Below are 18369 nucleotides of genomic sequence, written 5' to 3' on the forward strand. Positions count from 1 at the left end.
CACATTCTTCTCAAAAACAGAAAAGATGATACAAAAATTCATCTGAACAAACAAGAGACCACAAATAGCCAAAGCTATCCTGAAGAATAAAAATGAAGCTATAGGAATCACAGTTCCAGACCTCAAGACATACTACAGGTCATCAAAAGAGTCTGGTACTGGTACAGAAACAGAAGATCAATGGATCAGAATAGAAACTGCAAAAGTAAGTCTACATATGTACAGCCAACTAATTGACAAGACAACTAAATAATTAAAGGTAACTTTAATATCTGGAGGAAAATTATTGCAATATGGGGCAGGTACCATGACATAGCAGATAATAAACATCAGAGAGCAGAATATTTCATATCCCTTGGTTATACATCCAGTAGTGGGATTACTGGGTCGTTTGGTAGCTTAGCTTTAACATTTTGGGAAACTCCCATACTGTTTTCCGTAATTGCCACACTAATTTTATCATTTAAAACCACATGGATGGAACTGGTAGCCATTGTGTTAGTTGAAATAAGCCAAGGACAGAAAGAAATGTAACACATGGTCTCATTTCTATGTGGAATCCAGAAAAGTTGACTTAAAAGAATTCAAGACTGTAACAGTGGTTACCAGAATGGAGAGAGCAGAGAAGCAAAGAAGGTAAGAAAAGATTGTCAATGAGTACACAATTGTATTAGATAGGAGGAAATCACTCTTGGTATACTGTTATTCAGTAGGGTGACTACAAATAATAATGATGCAGTGTCTATTTTTCTTTAAAAAGTTAGAAGGAAGGAATTTTAACATGTTGACCACAAAAAAAGACAAATTTTTAAGTAGAGAAATATTTTTACTCTCATTTTGGGTGCTACGTATCTGTGGGGTAGGGGTTTGAAAAAAAAATCACACGGTACCCCTAAATATGTTAGTTTAAAAATGCCAAAATATTAAGGAACCAGTAAGCAATGTCGCACTTCCATATTCACTGCTGCAACATTCACTTTTGGTTAGATTAGGAAATAGCCCAAATCTCAACCAGCAGGTGAGTAGATAAAAATTAGTAGATACATTCAATGGGATATTAGCCTAAAAAGGAAGAAAATGCCGTTATTTGTAACATTATGGATTAACTTAAAGGACTAGGTGATCCTGATTATATAAAGTACCTGTTGAATCAAATTCACAGAAGTAAAGAATCCAATGTGGTTCCAGTAACTAGGGGAAAGAGGAAATGGGAAAGTTTTGCTAATAGATGAAACTGAAAGGGTTACGAGAACTTACTCATCCACAAGAGATCTAGAGATCTATTGTTTGACACAGTTCCTGTCTCAGCCTATTTTCTGCTGCTAAGAACACAGAATGAAAACGATCAAGACCAGAGGTGATGTGGACTCAACAGTCCTGGTCTGGGGCAGAGGGACTGCACCTGGAAGTGATACCTCTTCCTGGAGTGCTGAGGTGGTGCCAGCCACCTTACGGCCAAGATAGCAAGCACGTATGTGAGTGCTCTGCGCTCTCTCCTTCATCGCATGAAACCACCCAGATTTGGTACCTTATCTAAGTCACAACTATGTCCCAAAGGCCCCTTCTGCAAACACCCTGGCCACAAGTTTTCAGGACAGATAAACCTTTGCCAGACCTTATAGTAAACAATATGCTATTTTGCACATTACAATGTCATGAGAGGCTAGAGTTATACTAAGTGCTTTTACCACCAGAAACAAATCACAGGAACAAAAAAAAACACAAGGCAATTTTTGGAGGTGATAGATACATTCAGGGCCTTGACTATGTGATGAGGATATATTTGCATATGTCTAACCTCTTCAGAACATGGATTATATAAGTGAATCGTTTTGTCTATAAATCATACCTAATAAAAAGTTTAGGAAGGACTCAATGGGGGCAAAAAATGAAAATGGTAACACATGCCTAGCAAGGGGGTAAACACAAGGGTACGACAGGGGAGGAAGCTTGTCACATCGGAAAACGGCAGCCTGACCACTCAATGACTGACGAAGTGCTTGCAGTGAAGCTGCCTGCCTCCTCCCTCTCCCCCCCGGGTTATCTTCTTCACACACTCCGGACAAGCATTTAGACGCCCTGATTCCTGACCCTCATCCACTACTCTACGCCCTGGCTATAGCATATCCTCTCATGAGAGTGGGGCTTAGGGAAGGGGTGGGATACAGACAAGGCTTAGAGAAAATAAAATGCTCATTTCTCCCAAGGAAGGCAGCCTACATACTTCACAGGATTAATGTTGACAGAATTCACAGAGTTTAGAGAAAAGCAGGAGCCAGCACACATGTGATTTCTCCCAGCCATTTCCACCCTTGCAATTCCTCAGCCATTGGTAACCTACCATAGAGAATTCATTTCATGCCTGTCTCTTCTGGTAAAAATGTTGGAATGAACTCAATTGTTACAAAAAGGTGAAAATTAGGAATGCCAAGAGTCATTTGATGCAGCTAATTAAGAGTCATCCTCTCTGGAGTCTTGCACATGTTCCTGACTTCCTTTGCCTGTAAGGTTGGTTTCTGAAGTTGTGTCTGATTGCAGAATGGTGAGAAACCCTCTGCCTGTCACCAAGGAGAAGGTCTTTTCTTAACACTGAAGCATCGAAGAAACAGAATCACTTTTAAGTGATTGTTTTAATATGGGGCTTACTTTGATCAAACTAAAGCCATCTGAGCTAAAATTCAGCACAATTATATGCTGGGTGTGCAGAGGCAGGAAATTAAAGAAAAAGACCTGCCCCTCAAAGATTCCCACTGCATTTGTATCAACACCCAAACCTCTCGTCCGAGTTGGCAAGTTCCTAGCTGTCTGGTCTCACTTCCATTTATGTTTCTACCACTCCTCTCATCTTTTTCCCCTCATATATATCATGCTCACTTCCACTTCAGGATTTCTCCATCCGCTGTCCCGTTGCATGGAATGTTTTATTTCCTCCAACTCATTACTTACTTGCATCTCTCTTGATATTCATAAGTCAACAACTCCTCAACAAGTTCTTCCACGACCCACCTGTACCAACAGAGATGCTTTCAGCATGAGTAACAAAGATCAAACGCAAAATCACTACAGCAGGTTTTGGTAACTCCCACAACATACGGTGTGGTGTGAGGGTATTTTGAGCTTGGATAATTCAGCAAGGTTAGGATATCCTCAAAGACTCAGTCCTTTCCAGATTTCCACTCTACTATCTCCAGTAAATGAACAGTGCTCCCATCATGGTCACAAGGCGTCACAAGCTGTTACAAACTTCACATGAGGACACATAGAGATCAATAAAGAAAACAGCCATTTCTTTCCTATCAACAAGAAAAATACTGACCAGAGGAGCAGCAGGAGCAGCAGGTGACCTCCAATAACTACTGCACCTACATTCAACCCTAAAAAGGAGGAGACAATCCTGATTCATACAGGATCTAGAGAAGAGACACATTGCCCAAGATGACCAGGTCAGCACTCAAACAAAATTGAAGCTGACACAACATGCTGGAGTAGCTCAGCTGTGCAGGATCTGTACTAGCTCCTTGCTCATGGCCTGGACAAAAGCAGAAGATGGTCCACTGCTTGGGCCCCTGCCAAGATCTGGATGAAGCTGCTGGCTCTGTCGCAGCCATTTGCAAAGTGAACCATCAGACAAAACATGAAAGATGAAACATTTCTCTTTGTCTCTCTCTGTGTCTCTTTCTCTCACCTTCTCTACTTCCCTGCCTCTGTAAAACTTTCAAATAAATACATAAATCTTTTTTAAAAAATTAATCCTGTACAAGGAATAAAGTCAGGATTGAGAAGGGAACAGCTATTAAAATCAGAAGTGACAACTAAAACATCTAAATCCACATTGCCCCATCTCATCACTCTAACATAATGACCCTTATCGTCTCTGCATGGAACTGAGGGTAGCCTCATTTTTCTGTTGTTCATTATCTGTTCATGACTAGATGCCCTCTGCAAATGGAAGCTCCTTGAGAGCAACAATGCACCCACTGCTTCACCAACACTGAAAGTGTCCTGGCACGTAGCACATGCACAGTAAATACTATCGGACGAATACATACAGAAATGTACCCCCACACCTGTTCATTATGTCACTGCACCTTCTGTGATAACCTAATCTTAGATTTGACAGGCAGAAAAATGAACAAAGATAAAACAAGCATGTCAAGGATTATGAGTTTGGGAGACAGCCATGAGCCCATGAACACATCTCTCACATTCTAAGCAAACTGTTACACTTCAAAAGAGAATACAACACTTTCCTCCCCAAATTTTTCCCAGTATTTTCTGACTTCATGGTGATTCCATTACTGACCTATTTGCCCAAACCTCAGTCATCTCCACTCCTCTCATCAAATCCTGAGGAATTCAAAAATTCATTACTCTCATCCATTTCTCTGTTTCACTTTAGTGTTAAATAAACTCTAATATTCTTGTCAGCTTAAATTTCCTATACTACTCTGATCATTATTTTCTTATTTTCTAGGGTCCTGCATTATAACACAGCTATCACAAAAGGATTGAGTCCATTATGATTTTATATCATTGTTACAGCAGGAATATTTCTGATTTTTCCTTCCTCAATAAAGTTGTATTTGAGAGAGAAGAGAAAGAAGAAAAGCAGTTTAAGCTGCCCCTTTAAATGGTCATTTCTTAGCAGGAAAAGCAAAGCTAGCACATAACTCAAGGATTTAACTTGGTACCCGGCCAATTGTGCAGAATCCAATAGTGTAAAAATCCATCAATATATAAAATAAATGAAACAAAGATAGTCCAACATCTTTTATGATTCTGGGATGTTAGCCATGAAGAATTTTTTGCTTTCAAACACATATCATAATTGTTGCGGTGACATTAAGGAAAATTTATAGACAACACGTGGTCCCTTCTTCAGTCCCTCAATCAGATAAGTCTGTCTCTCCTCTGAATTTCAAGAACATTTTACATAGTACATTTATTCTCGTTTTTCTAATGTGTGCAAGTTATTTCTGACCTTATTTTATCTTCCCTACTCACCTGTGTACCCAAAACCTAAGTGTATTAGGCAATCTTAACTCACCAGCATCATACATACCAAATATTCATTCTCTTTTCCAATCCCTACTTTCAGCCATAGCATAATAAGACCCTTCTCTTCCATTCCTGCATGACATTCAGGCAGAATAAATGACCTCATGGTTACTTTTAGGTACTAGAAGTCCTTTCTAGTTTAAATTTCAACTTCATCTCCATTGCAAAGTTATCCTTGTCTATATCACAGGTTATACGTAAGTGGTTTGAGAAAATTCTAGTGAAGATTTTTGTTCTAAGATTACAGGTGCTCCTTCTACCTCAAGATAGGCGGTTGGCTTTTCCACAGTCAGAAAAGAGGTACGAGGATATGAGGAACGGACAAAGGGTCTTACTCAACCAGACATGGCTGGATTCCATTTGCTGCTTTAACTACTGCTGCCCTCCTAAATTCTGCTCATCTACCTGCAGGCTTTCCACAGTGGTCTCGTCTTGGGATCTGTCAGGTTAGTTGCAGAGTTTGGCTTCTTTTGCTTAGTTTTCTCCTTTATAACTCATTCTGAAATATCATTGCTAATAAAATAGGGCCCAGAAATGAGGTGATTAAGTCATGGGACATCACTCTTGCAAATTTTCATTAAAGTGAGTTAGGAAAGGACTAATAACTTTGGCTCCCATCCTTTCTCTGTGTCTTGTGTTTGTATTCACTTGTTCTTCCACTACGCTGACACAGCAAGGAGGTTCTCAGCAGATGCCAACACCACATCTTTCATATTCCAAGCCTCTGAAACCTTAATTTCTACTTTGGACAGTCTGCTGCATCTTTGGTAGTAAAGATAGGCTTCTTCCCTGGGAAACTTTAATCAACTTCTTTGTTTCCCAGTAGTCCCATTAATGGTACAGGCTCCCTGTCCAGAAAACATCTTGAATGAGCCCCCACTGTGAGTGACATCCCCATAGCCTCCAAGAAAATCAAAAGATGTCAGAGTAATCTGTGTGTAGCCTCTCTTGATCATTGTTGACTCATTACCATTCTCGCTTCTACTCAAGATGCAGGTGCATAACCTAAGTGTTCATAACTAAAGGCTAAAATGACGATGATCACTTCTTGTGGATGGTCCCATCTTACAAGATCCTTCCACTATCACTTGACTTTGAGGGAAGAAGGAATGAGGAAATCTTCATTGACACAAAGCCTCCAAGTACTCTCTCATTCTTCCTTCCCAGTAGATAAAAAGATAAAGTGGCAAGTAATGAGTATGGTGAGAGTCTGCCTTGTTCCTCTACTCTGGACTCCATTGGTCTATTCTATAGTCACAGTTTAAAAGAAAGCTTTAATATCTTATAACAATTTATAATCATCTGCTCAGAGAGCTCAGTGCAGTGGCCTAGTGGCTAAAGTCCTCACCTTAAATGCACCGGGATCCTATTCTAACCCTGACAGCCCCGCATCCCATCCAGCTCCCAGCTTCTGGCCTGGCAAAGCAGTCAAGAATGGCCCAAAGCCTTGGGACCCTGCACCCACGTGAAAACCTGAATGAGATTCCTGGCTTCTGGCTTCAGATCAGTTCAGCTCTGGTCATTGTGGCTGCTTGGGGAGTGAATCATCAGATGGAAGATCTTCTTTTCTGTCTCTCCTCATCTCTGTGTGTCTGACTTTGCAATAAGGATAAATAAATCTTTAACAAATAATAACTATCATCTGTTCGCAGTCATACCAAGGGCTACATGTATCTTGCAATAAATGCTGGCCTATAGTTATAACCCCAACTCAGAGCCAGGAGCTTAAATTTACATGATGAAGATAGGCACACGTCATAGAGGAATTGCTACTGTGTAGTCTTTTGTGAGAGCAGAAGGCTCCATATTTCTTATAGTAAATATCTAGAGGAGGCATTCAGGAAATTTAAGTGGGATAAAAAGCTGAAAGACATAAACAAAGAACTAACTTTCCCGGTGAAAAGAGTAAGGACTTTTGAAACCCGACATCATAGCAATTGTAGTACAACAAAATGCAGGAGCACATTAGAGCCTTAAGAACTTAAAACACTTCAAAAATCAGTCCCATCATTTCATACGTGGGAAAGCTTAAATGGTTGGACAGCTGGGCAAATGAATGAGGTCTCAAAACCAAAAACAGGGGAGAGTTAGAGTGGTCACAGAGAATATGGAGTTGGTCTAGGGAAGAGAACATAGCTCTCTAAAGGCTGCTCTTAGACCAACAATTTTGAACAAGTGAAACGCAAGCGCATCATCCACTTGCATGACTTCTTTCATACTCCTGCCAGCTCCTGCATCAGATGCTGACACCACACGTTGCCTTGCATGGATCCAAGAAACATGCCTCTGAGTTGGTGAATGATCCTGGGAAACCATCTGATAGTAGTACCCACCAGGTTCACTTCTAACAGCATTCCACCAGGGCTGAAAAGAGAGTTTAGTGCATAAATATGAAGTCTGTGAAGTTCTTTAAGCAGGGTGGGCAGAATAGGATATTGAGGTACCTCTGAGATTCCTATATGCCTTTCTCATTTTTGTCAAGGTTGCCAGGATTCTGTGTATTTTTCTATGTATTTTACAGACTGGAAAATAGAAGATTATACTTAAAGAGTTCTATTGCTTTTTTTAGAAAAAAATGAAAAAAATTACAAAGATAGAAGTCTTGACACAGTAATAGAAAGCTAAATATCAACACATTACAACCAAAATTAAAGCAGAAATCCTTACAGAAGCAGCAAAGCTTCAATTCAGTTCAGTGCTTGAAAAACATGGGTCAACCTAACCAACAACTAATTGTGAAACAAAATAAACGGAAGAAAACGTGTGCAAGCTTCCATTAATAATATGTGGCTTAACAATGAGAATCAAACCTTCGATGTAGCCACGAGGATTTTATAATACTTTAAGCTCTCGAGAATAAGACCCCATCATCTCATTAGTGTCTGTATCTTTCAAACGTTTGAAGCTATCACAAGCCTCTAGAAGAGTGCACACACAAAACCGAGAGAATGCCTACAATATCAAAAATGCTTTTATGAAACAAACTCAAGAGGTAATAACTTCCTCCAGAGTAGTACATCTTGAATATCTCAGTCCCAGAGTAGATCATACGTAATGCAGCCTTTATTTGGGTTATAGTTTCATGTTCTGTATTCATCTCACCTAGATTTTGTAACAGTCCAAATCAACCTTATTTCACTCTGAATTCTGGCCTTTGCTATTGATTGGGATTCAAATCGTCTTGCTTGTGTTGTTTACACATCAAGGGAAAAGGCTTTTAAAGTCATGGCAAAGGCTTCTTAGTCTGCTCCTGCTGTTCTTTCCTGCCCTCTTTGTTTTGGAACATTTGAAGTTTACAGAGTTTCTGATCATCATAATAACAAACCAGTAGCGAGGAAGGGAAGGGCAAATTATTAGGAGTAAATCTAATGGAGATCTACTTTGCCTTGCCAATGCCAAAAACAAATATCCAAGCAAATAGAATCACTATGACAGAGCTGATCTCCTCCTTCAAACGTTGCAAGAATAAGACTTTTAAGAAGCTCTAATGGGCAAATATTTTGATGGGAAGAGTCTTAAAGCTACTTTTTCAGATTTTCACTGTCTTGTTATATCTCTTTGTGTTTTAAATCCTTTCAACAGATAGCCTTTCTCCCTGCAAGCATTTAGCAATTCAACAAACAAACTTAAAACACTTATCATAAGAACTGTCCTTAGTGCTATGGAAGACACAGAGTTGAGCTTATATATGAAGTTTTAGCTTAGCAAGGAACTGATTCATGTATCCTGACAAAAAATAAAAACGCACAGGTGCTAGAACATAAAAAACATGAGAGGTTTTAGAGAAAGTAGCATGTAAGGTGGTATTGAAAGCTTTGTAAGATTTAAGAATGCAGTTAAAGGCATCTCCATGTAATAAAAATACCATAGACTAAGCAGCAGCTTAAACAAAAAAAATAACTGATCACAGGTCTGGATTCTGGGCTGTCCAAGACCACGGTGCCAGGAGATTAGGTCCTGCAGGGGTCCACTCCCTGTGTTCTCATGGTGCTCTCACAGGAAGGAGAGGACAAAGAGCTCGCTGTGTATCCTTCATAAGGACACTGTTTTAGTCAGTAGTTCATTCTATGATGCAGTTACTAAGGCAGGCTATATTATAAAGCAAAGAAGTTGACTGAGCTCACAGAAGTGTATCATCCAAGATAAAGTGGGAACCCACTGCCTCTGACGATGGTGTTGGCTCTGTGAGAGTCCTGGAGTGGTGCATGAGCACTTGTGTCTACCTATGTCTGTATATCCTTACAAAACCACCAGGATTGAGTCATGACGTCTCAACCTGTTGCAAACAGGTCTAATTATCTCCCAAAGATGCCAACTCCAAACATCATCACAGTGGTGCTTTCAGCTTCCAGCAGTGAGGGGCACAAACTGTCACCCAGTTGCAGCAAGACAAGGAAGGAAAGTCATGAATAAATACCCCAGAATGAGAATGCATAAAATCGTTCAGAAATTGAAACCTAGAATTGGGCTGTGAACTCTGAGAGACTCAGTCCCAAATCTCAGTTGATTACAGCAGCTCAAACACCTTTTTGGAGACCACAAAGCCCTCTTTTCTCTGGGGTGCTGAAGCACGATTCCCAAACGGAAAAGACTTTGGTTCCATGAGGCAGTGCCTCTTCCCCTGCTTTTCCTCATGTTTTCTCCTCTGCACCATCTATATCATGTGTTTATGCTCAGATACATTAAACCACCTACTCAAGGGCACAAATGCTTCAGTCAGAGCCTGAATTTAAAAGCAGTGTCTGTTATTTCAACTTCCCCCCACTCAATCGAGATCAGCTTACTACATCCCCAGCCTCCCCCGCTAGAATCTGTCTCCTCTAGTTTTAACCACCCTAGGAACCCAGCATGCATGTAATCCACCTACATCTTGCTAGGCAACCAGCAACATTGGAACAAAGAGAAGTACAAGCTCAATTCCATCAAATTGACCTTTGTACTTATTATATTTCAAAACAATTTTAAGCAAAACAAAATGGTAACCACCATATGCGTTCTTCTGGTCTATGCATATTACCTGCTTCAATTTATAATATGTAGCAAATAGCATTGAACATCCAACATCTGGGGCACAATAATTAACAGAGAGACACTCAATAGTACAACAGCATTCTTTACTACATCAGGATATTTTCCAACTTTATTTGGGAAATATCTTTCCAGTCATGATAGGAAAGAAAAAAGCCTGCCAGATTCAGACTCCTGATCTTTCTATGTTGCCAAGTTGTTTGGGTCACAGGGCACTTGGCAATGGGAATAGTCATTTTTCTCTGGCTGAAAATTGGATTCGATTTTTTTTCTCTATTTTTCTCATTAACATTCCTTCAACTCCTCATTTGTTATCCCTGCTCCACAGCTTAGACCAGCCTCAGCATCCAGCATGATTGGCTGTGTATTTCCCTCCTCTTTCCATCACATTTCCTCTGCACATTTAAAGTCTGAGTCTGTTGGAAAGTTCCATGCGTTGTTGCTCAAAGAATCTTGAGCTCTTTGGGAGTTAGTTGACCTTCACTGTGCAAGAAAGGGTCACACACAGCCAACCTGGCAGCAGCATGTGCACCATGATTGTTGCCTAGAGTTCTCTGTAAAGAAGTCTGTCTTGGGTTGAGTTGCCACTGGTTGACATGAGTCATTTTAGCTCACCAACTGCAACCTGAGGACAAGGAAAACATCATACAGACCTCCTTGGGGCTCCATCTCTCTCTGTAAACTTTTGGACAAATCTCTTCCATCATTCTAACCCTGTGATGCATCCTCTAGCTAGAACTTCAGGATCCTTGAAGCACCTCTTCTCTCTCACACCCATCACCACTGCAAACCCCTTGCTCCTGAATGCAAAACAATAGCCTCCTGGCATGCCCCCTTTCTCTTCCTGTATCTCTTCCTCTATCAAAGTATTCTCCATTCAGATTCCAGATGGATTTCTTTTAAAGTGCAAATATATTCATATTGCATGCATATTTAAAATTCTTCAATCTTTCCTTTTTGTCCCCAGAATCAAGTTCAAACTCCATGGGGAAAGTTGCATGACCCAGGTATCATTCTCCCATCACCCCATCATTCTCTACTCTCCATTCTCAGTGAATATCTCTGTTACACTGGGGGCTGTACTTGCTCTTGCCTCAGGGCTCCCATGATGCTCTCCTCTATTCCTAGACTGTTCTCCCAGCCCACCCCCACTCACTCATCCATTCGTCTTCTGCTTAACTCTTTCTTGTCATTTAAATCTTAGCCTTAACCTCACTTCAGGAAGTAAGCTTTTGCTTTCCCCACATGCTAATCTCTGTCACCCAATGAAAGGTGTCAAAACCCCTTGTACGCCTACCCATATAAAACTGAGTCCACTCAGAAAAAGAAATACAGAAACTCTTCCCACCAACACCATACTATAAACCCCATAAGGAGGGGACAGCATTCACCTGCACCTTGCTATATGCCTACACACAGGGAAACTGAGGTAAGCCAGAATGTTCAGTGATGCATTCCCTCACTCATTTATTCATTCTTTCTATCAGATGAGATGGGCATTTTTCTCTTTCCATCCCTTTTTTCTGCTAGCTCCAGAGACTAAGTCTATGAAAGAGGACTGTGAGATGTAACTCAGCAAGAATACCCACAACAATAATAATTAACATCATTGTATTACAAGAAATTAGATGTCTTTTAGATCATCTGTTCAGAAGCCAAATATTGCTAAGGACTCATCTCCTTTTTCCTCTGCTAATCTTGGAATGTGCAGCCCCTCCTCTTGTAATACATAGTCTCCAAGGTGGGAATAGAGAACTTTTGAGAATCTAAGTTTACAGAAGACACAAGGAGAAAGAAGGATCTTTGGAAAAACAAAAACATGAAAAATGATCAGAAGGACATAAAATCAGAGGAAAGAAGATGTTAGGAGCTGCCACTGTGGCAAAGTGCATAAAGCTGCTACTGCAGTGCCAGCATTTCATATGAGTGCTGGTTAGTGTCCTGGCTGCTCCACATCTGACCCAGCTGCCTGCTTGTAGCCTAAGAAAGCAGCAAAGGATAGCCCAAGTCCTTGGGGTCCTGCAGTATGTGGGAGACTGAAAGAAAATTCTTGGCTCCCAGCTTCAAATCACCTCAACTTTGGATGCTGTAGCCATCTGGAGAATGAACCAGGAGATGGAAGATTTTTCTGTCTCTCCCTCTCCCTGCAACTTATTCAAATAAATAAATAAATAAATAAACCTTTTTTTAAAGGCTTATTGTTAACACCTGAAATAAATGATTAAATGTTTGTCAAAACTCCCTAAATATGCTCACAAATGACTGGTTCTTTGAGTACAAACTTTCAGCAAACACCATGTCTGTAAATAAAAATTTATTTCTTCCTGCTTCCTTAGGAATAGAATTGAAGCTATGTGTTTCCCAAGTTCCTTTGCAGCTAGCTCTACATACTAGGAGCTTGATTAAGACTGGACCAACAGGATGTGGATGGCAAGCTCTACATCATCTCCCAGCTTTTTTCCTAGAGCTCCTCTAGTTCCGCTCATAGAGCTGCATCACAGCACACAGACAAGCACAAGGCCCTACTGAGTGGTTGACTAATAGCATAAAAGGAAGCAATCTTGTCTGTGGACAATCATTTACAGCTGGCCCAATGTACCAGTCTTAATTCTACTCCCTATTACCAATCTCAGGAATGTCACATAAGACTGCAGTAGACTTATCTTCCTTAATCCTGATATTTTAAGGATGTTCTCATTATATAGTCTTTATTCACACTTGAGAGCTTTTTTTCCATATCCAAAGATATAGAGCTGAATTTTTGATGATTAGATGTGTGAAGCAACAAAGAGCTTCCAGAATCTGTTATCTCAACAGCATATAGCAATATAAGTAAGTCTTCTATGTATTTATCTATTAGCTCAAATCATATGCAAATCCCATTCCAGACTCAGCCCAAAATCTGCTTCCACCAAGAAGCTTTCCTTGAATGCTACGCACACTGTATTCCTTGAATGCTACACTGTCCTTCCTCAGACATCCAATATCATCATGAAGGAAAGTCTTCTCTCTCCGCCCAGAACAGTAACTGTGCCTCATCTCTCCTCAGCCAAGCTGGAAGCTACATCATTACCTAGCACCACTTCCTTATTAACTGCTAAGTTTGTGCTGAATTGAGGCACACAGAGACAAATGACACACAAGCTTTGTCCTTGGAACCTGACAGGGAGTGACATACACAGGCCAAAAGGGCAATGCGTGTGTGTGTGTGCCAGAGGTACCACCACTCAATCATGATCTAGGCAGCTGGCTGCAGAAGGTTTTCTAACCCCCTCAGTCCAATCATTCCTGTCTACTCATTTCTAGGGCAGGCTCTTTGCTCAGGGATCACTGGCAACATCTCCCTAAGTTGGCAACACACTCTGACATCTGATTCCTACCTTCATGCTTTTACACAGTCATTAGGAACTTCCATAATGACCTTGCAGGTAAAACCACTTGATGCACCACCAGCATCCCATATGGGTACCAGTTCCTGCCCCCACTGTACTACTTCCCACCCAGCTCCCTGATAATGGCCTCGAAAAGCAGCGGAAATTGGCCCAAGAGTTTGGGCCCCTCAACATACCTGGGAAACCCAGTTGAAGTTCCTGGCTCGTGACTTTGGTTTAGGCCAGCTCTTGCCATTACAGCCATTTGAGGAATGAACCAGCAGATGAAAGATATATATCTATATACATATATATAGATATATAATCTGTAACTCTGGCTTCCAAAATGTAATAAATAAATCTTTAGAGAATAAATAAATAAATAATAAATGGACGTTTAGAGAAAGAATTTCCCTGGCTCCTCACTCATCCAGTTGTTTGCATTACATATGTACAGTTTGTACCTCCAAGTCCAGTAGTGGATCTGAGCAGAAGGACACCAAGGATATGTAGCTTCAGCTTCATCCCTAGAGAGCTCTATTTGCACAACATCAAGTTTTATACACAACAAGATTCTAAGCAGCTTGAATTCTATAGGTGAATCTAGAGTTTCTGTAATCTGCACTTCTTCCTGTAGTCTTATTAGCACTCTAGCATAAAGTTATCTTCATAGGAAGTATCTTCAATCCAAAAGTGATTTTTCTTAAATTGTGAGGTTACAAACAACCAAAGACCCGAGACACCATACTAAACAAACTCAATAAAAATGCAACAAATGAAAGCAACTGAGTGTGGAAGATCAGCAATAGGGAGGCATGGTTGTCCACTTAATTTCCTTTGTATTTACTGATTTTACACAGGCATCTGGGTAAAAGGTGGACAATAAGATAGAATCTGCTATCTGTCACTGAATCCAGTACAAGAAATGGCAAAGGAAGACTTCAAGCGATATTTGCTGAATCCCAACTGATTTCCCACTCCTCTCAGTCTTCTCCAACGACGAGACATCCTATATGATTGACCTCAAACCTAGCCTGAGGCTGCAGAGAGAACAAGGTCAAGGTTAATCAGAAACAGCCAAAATTCCCGTGAGACGGAACTTGGGACTTTTCAGGACAAGTCCCCTGAATTCATGTGTGCTCCAGATTTCTTTCTTAATGGGAGGAGGAGCAGGAGCCTCCACAGAAACCCAGACACTTGCTTAATAGCTTGGGTAGGGCAGGGCACCATGGAATGGGGATAGGCAAGATATTAGTCAATTCACACACACACACACACACACATTCACACACTCTCATATACACACACTAATAGGATTAGATAAGCAGAGAACAATAAAGAAAGATAGGTCATCAAAGACTCACACATGTCCTGTTAGATGGAACACAAAGAACAAGTACCCATCAGCAAGGTATGAGAGATTTCTCTGCAACACCCCCCAAACTCGTTGTGCACCTCAATTGATGAGGTGTCATTGAAATAGTTGCAAGAGGTTATCAAGAACTTATAAGAAAGCTTTGGTTCATCTACTCCATGGAATACTACTCAGCTATTAAAAAAAAAAAAACAAAATGCAGTTCTTTGTGGCTAAATGGGCCCAACCGGAAACTATAATGCTAAGGGAAATGAGTGAATCCCAAAAGGTTAGATACCACATGTCTGCCTTGATTTAACCTATAATTTTTGTTTGGTTGTTTGTTACTTTTTGAACCTGTCATTGATACTGTCTCAACCCAGATGTTTTGAAGAATTGAACTTGCATTATTTTTAACATATTGTTTACTCAATACTATGTCAATTAATTCCATAACATTGTATATTGATGCTGATGTTTTGTTGGGGATTTTAACTGACCGGAACTTTACTCTGTTGGCTCTGCCCTCAGACCAGGGAGGGTCGCCCCAAGAGGCCACTGGGCTTGTCTGGACAATAGGATGCTGGACTCTATGCTGGGTATATGCTTGCAATGAAGGAATCTCAACTGAACTTGAACTGTGGTTATGCAGCAAGGTGGAGGAATCCACTATGGGGGGAGGGTTGTGGGAGAGGTGGGGGGAATCCCCAGTGCCTATAAAACTGTATCACGTAATACAATGTTAATAACAATAAAAAAAAGATATTAGTCAATGAGGGAGGGCATTCAGGTGTCTGGAACAACTTTTATTCTAAAGGGTAGAATATTTCTTTGCATTTAAAATTAAAAATAAATTAAGATGCAACACTGCAATTACAGTTCCTAAATCAAATGCATTGTGCATCCTATTTTCCAGTTCTGCATTCTCGTCCCCCACTGGTTTGACAAGCACACACACAGAAAATGCATTGACAACAAATGCTTAGGCGATTAGCAGTGACTCTCACCCTGGAAGAATTGGAGACCGAGACAGATCTAGAGAAGATTACTCATCGGATCAATAGTATCACTAGCAGCAATCCTCCTAAGGAAGCTGCCACACGCAAAGCTGACACTGACACTTTCTCAGAGGACCGTGTGCACATTTACAAACTCCGAAGTGTGAAACACCAGGACACAGCAGGGGAACTAGTGCAACTTTGGTGAGAAGGACAAAAATGCCCCAAAACAAGCAGCCAACCTCATGTGGCAATCTGTGCAGCCAAACCAGGGGACTCCTGGCTGCAGTTGAAAGAGTTTAGACCCTGCCTTCAATAGTGCTCTCCTGGATATTGACTGTAACTCTGCAATACCAACCATGGCTGTGGATGGAGTCCCCGAGTGTAGATAAGGTAAGAACCAGCACATTGGACACATCAGGTATATGCAAAGAGCAGCTCTGTGCTGCAGTGGTATAACCTATGAGACAGGATGAGGCTTGGGGGAAGGGCTGCTTCCCATGCAGGATCATGTGTACTTTCTGCTTAGAGCAATGAGCATCTAGATCAGAGGAGTTCCCTGGCCGCAGGCGATTATTTGGAGCTTGTGTGGAGAAGAGGTTTGCTAAGGCAGTCAGTCCCCAGCCAGATGTAATGATCAGTTTCCAGTCCTGCTCCAGGTCTAATGATTCTTACCCAGGTAGGACTGCAGATATGTGTGCCTCAAAGAGTTTCCCAAGCACTTGACAGACACTGGGCAGTGACTCAAGAAAGGACCCAGATGGGAGCAATGGTGGTCCCTGCAAACAGAAGATAGGAGCACTGTTAGTTGTCCAGAGAAACAAGCTCCCATGACTTTTCATGTGGTGAATGGGGAGGCTTCGGGCAGTCTCGCAGGCTCCCTCGCTGGTTGAGAGAAGTGTCACGTGCTAAGAGAGGAAACAGCAGAGGTAGTAGAGGAGGAGAGTGGAGCCAATGGGGGTCTCTCCACTGCTTCCTTCCCTCCCTCCAGCTCCACAGGCCTTTGTTCAGTTTCTTTCTTGGGCATTTCCAGGTGACCATAAAGGAATCAGAAGGATGGGACCAAGAGTTATCCCAGAGAGTCTGCATTCGGTCAACCCTGGGCAGACAAGTTTGTCCTAGAGGTAGGCAATGGGGAATCACCACAGTGCATATGGTAGTTAAAAAGCCAGGTGTCTGAAAGCCAACTTACCTGGCCTTAAATAAGATATATACAAAGGTGTTGTTCTGCATTAAGCTCATGAGCTAGATCCTAAAGAACAAAGCAAATGGAGTCATCCATGCTAGGGACTCGTAGAACTAAGAGAAAACTAAATTGTTAATCTCAGCTTCTGAGAAATTGGGAGAGATTAGCCAAGCACCCAAACAGGAAGTTCCCCTGTGCTTTAATCCTTGCACAGAAAGTACATTGAAATGACCACTCTGCGGTCAGCATGGTGACATAACAAATTCACCGCCAATGACACCACACCCCCCATATGGGCACTGGTTTGAGTCCTGCTGATCCAGCTCCGCACTAGTGCTCTCAGAAAAGCAGTAGATTTTGGCCCAAGTGCTTGGCACCTGTACCCGTGTGGAATATTTGGGTGAAGTTCCTGGTTTAGCCCTGGCTATTGCAGCCATATGGAGAGTGAACCAGCAGATGAAAGACCTCTCTCTTCCTCTCTCCATCTCTAACTCTGTCTTTAAAATAAGAAATAAAATAACTTTTTTTAAAAATATGACTAATCTGCATCTTATTGCCTGTTTATGCTTTCTTCAGCCTTTCTATAAATAACTAGTGCCCACTGAGCAGAAGTCTCTTAACCTCTTCTTGGCTCTGAGGGTTGCATGATTCATGAGTCATTCAACTCTGCTAAATTTATTTGAGGTTTAATTGGTGTTTTAACCGCTGGCTTCATGATTTCTCTTCTAACATGAACTAGCTGTGAGAACTTGGATAAAGTCACCTACTGCATTTCTTCATAAAATGAGTGTTATAATGATAGGACAGTTTCAACACTGTTGAGAGAACAAAAAGTTACTACAAGTGAAACATTTATAATTTGCAAGGCGGCATTAATATTAACTATTAACAATTATTGCTGCCGTTATTATTGCTATCATCCATGACAAGGAAGACATTTGAGGGATGAACTGGGTTCTCTGAGAGTGGGAGGACTGCAGGGATGCCCTCACATCTGGTCTATATCACCCACCATGGTTTGGATTCTGACTTCCTGGGGCAGGTGTTACCTCCTCCTTCTCTCTTTCCCTCAGTGTCAGTCCCTGCTGGTGCCCCAACACCCCATAGCTCCAAGGCCTGAGAGACAGACTCCCTCGCTCCACAGCACTCTGCAGGGCTTGCAGCATGGGCATAAAGCAAGGCTCTTTAAAAGGATACAGAGCAGCAAGAAGGCTTGGAGAACAGCTCTTATTTCATTTTACATCCCTTTCTACTAAGCAATGTGTGTCTCACCCTACACTCCTCAAAACATAAGAAATCTTCTATTGGAACAGGGCATGTCGAGACTGCACAAACTCCTTTCCTTAATACCCCATCTTTTTTACTTCAGAGTTC

This window comes from Ochotona curzoniae, unplaced genomic scaffold (assembly GCF_017591425.1).
Source record: "Ochotona curzoniae isolate NIBS_2020 unplaced genomic scaffold, NIBS_Ocur_1.0 scaffold_4505, whole genome shotgun sequence".
Classification (NCBI taxonomy): Eukaryota; Metazoa; Chordata; class Mammalia; order Lagomorpha; family Ochotonidae; genus Ochotona; species Ochotona curzoniae.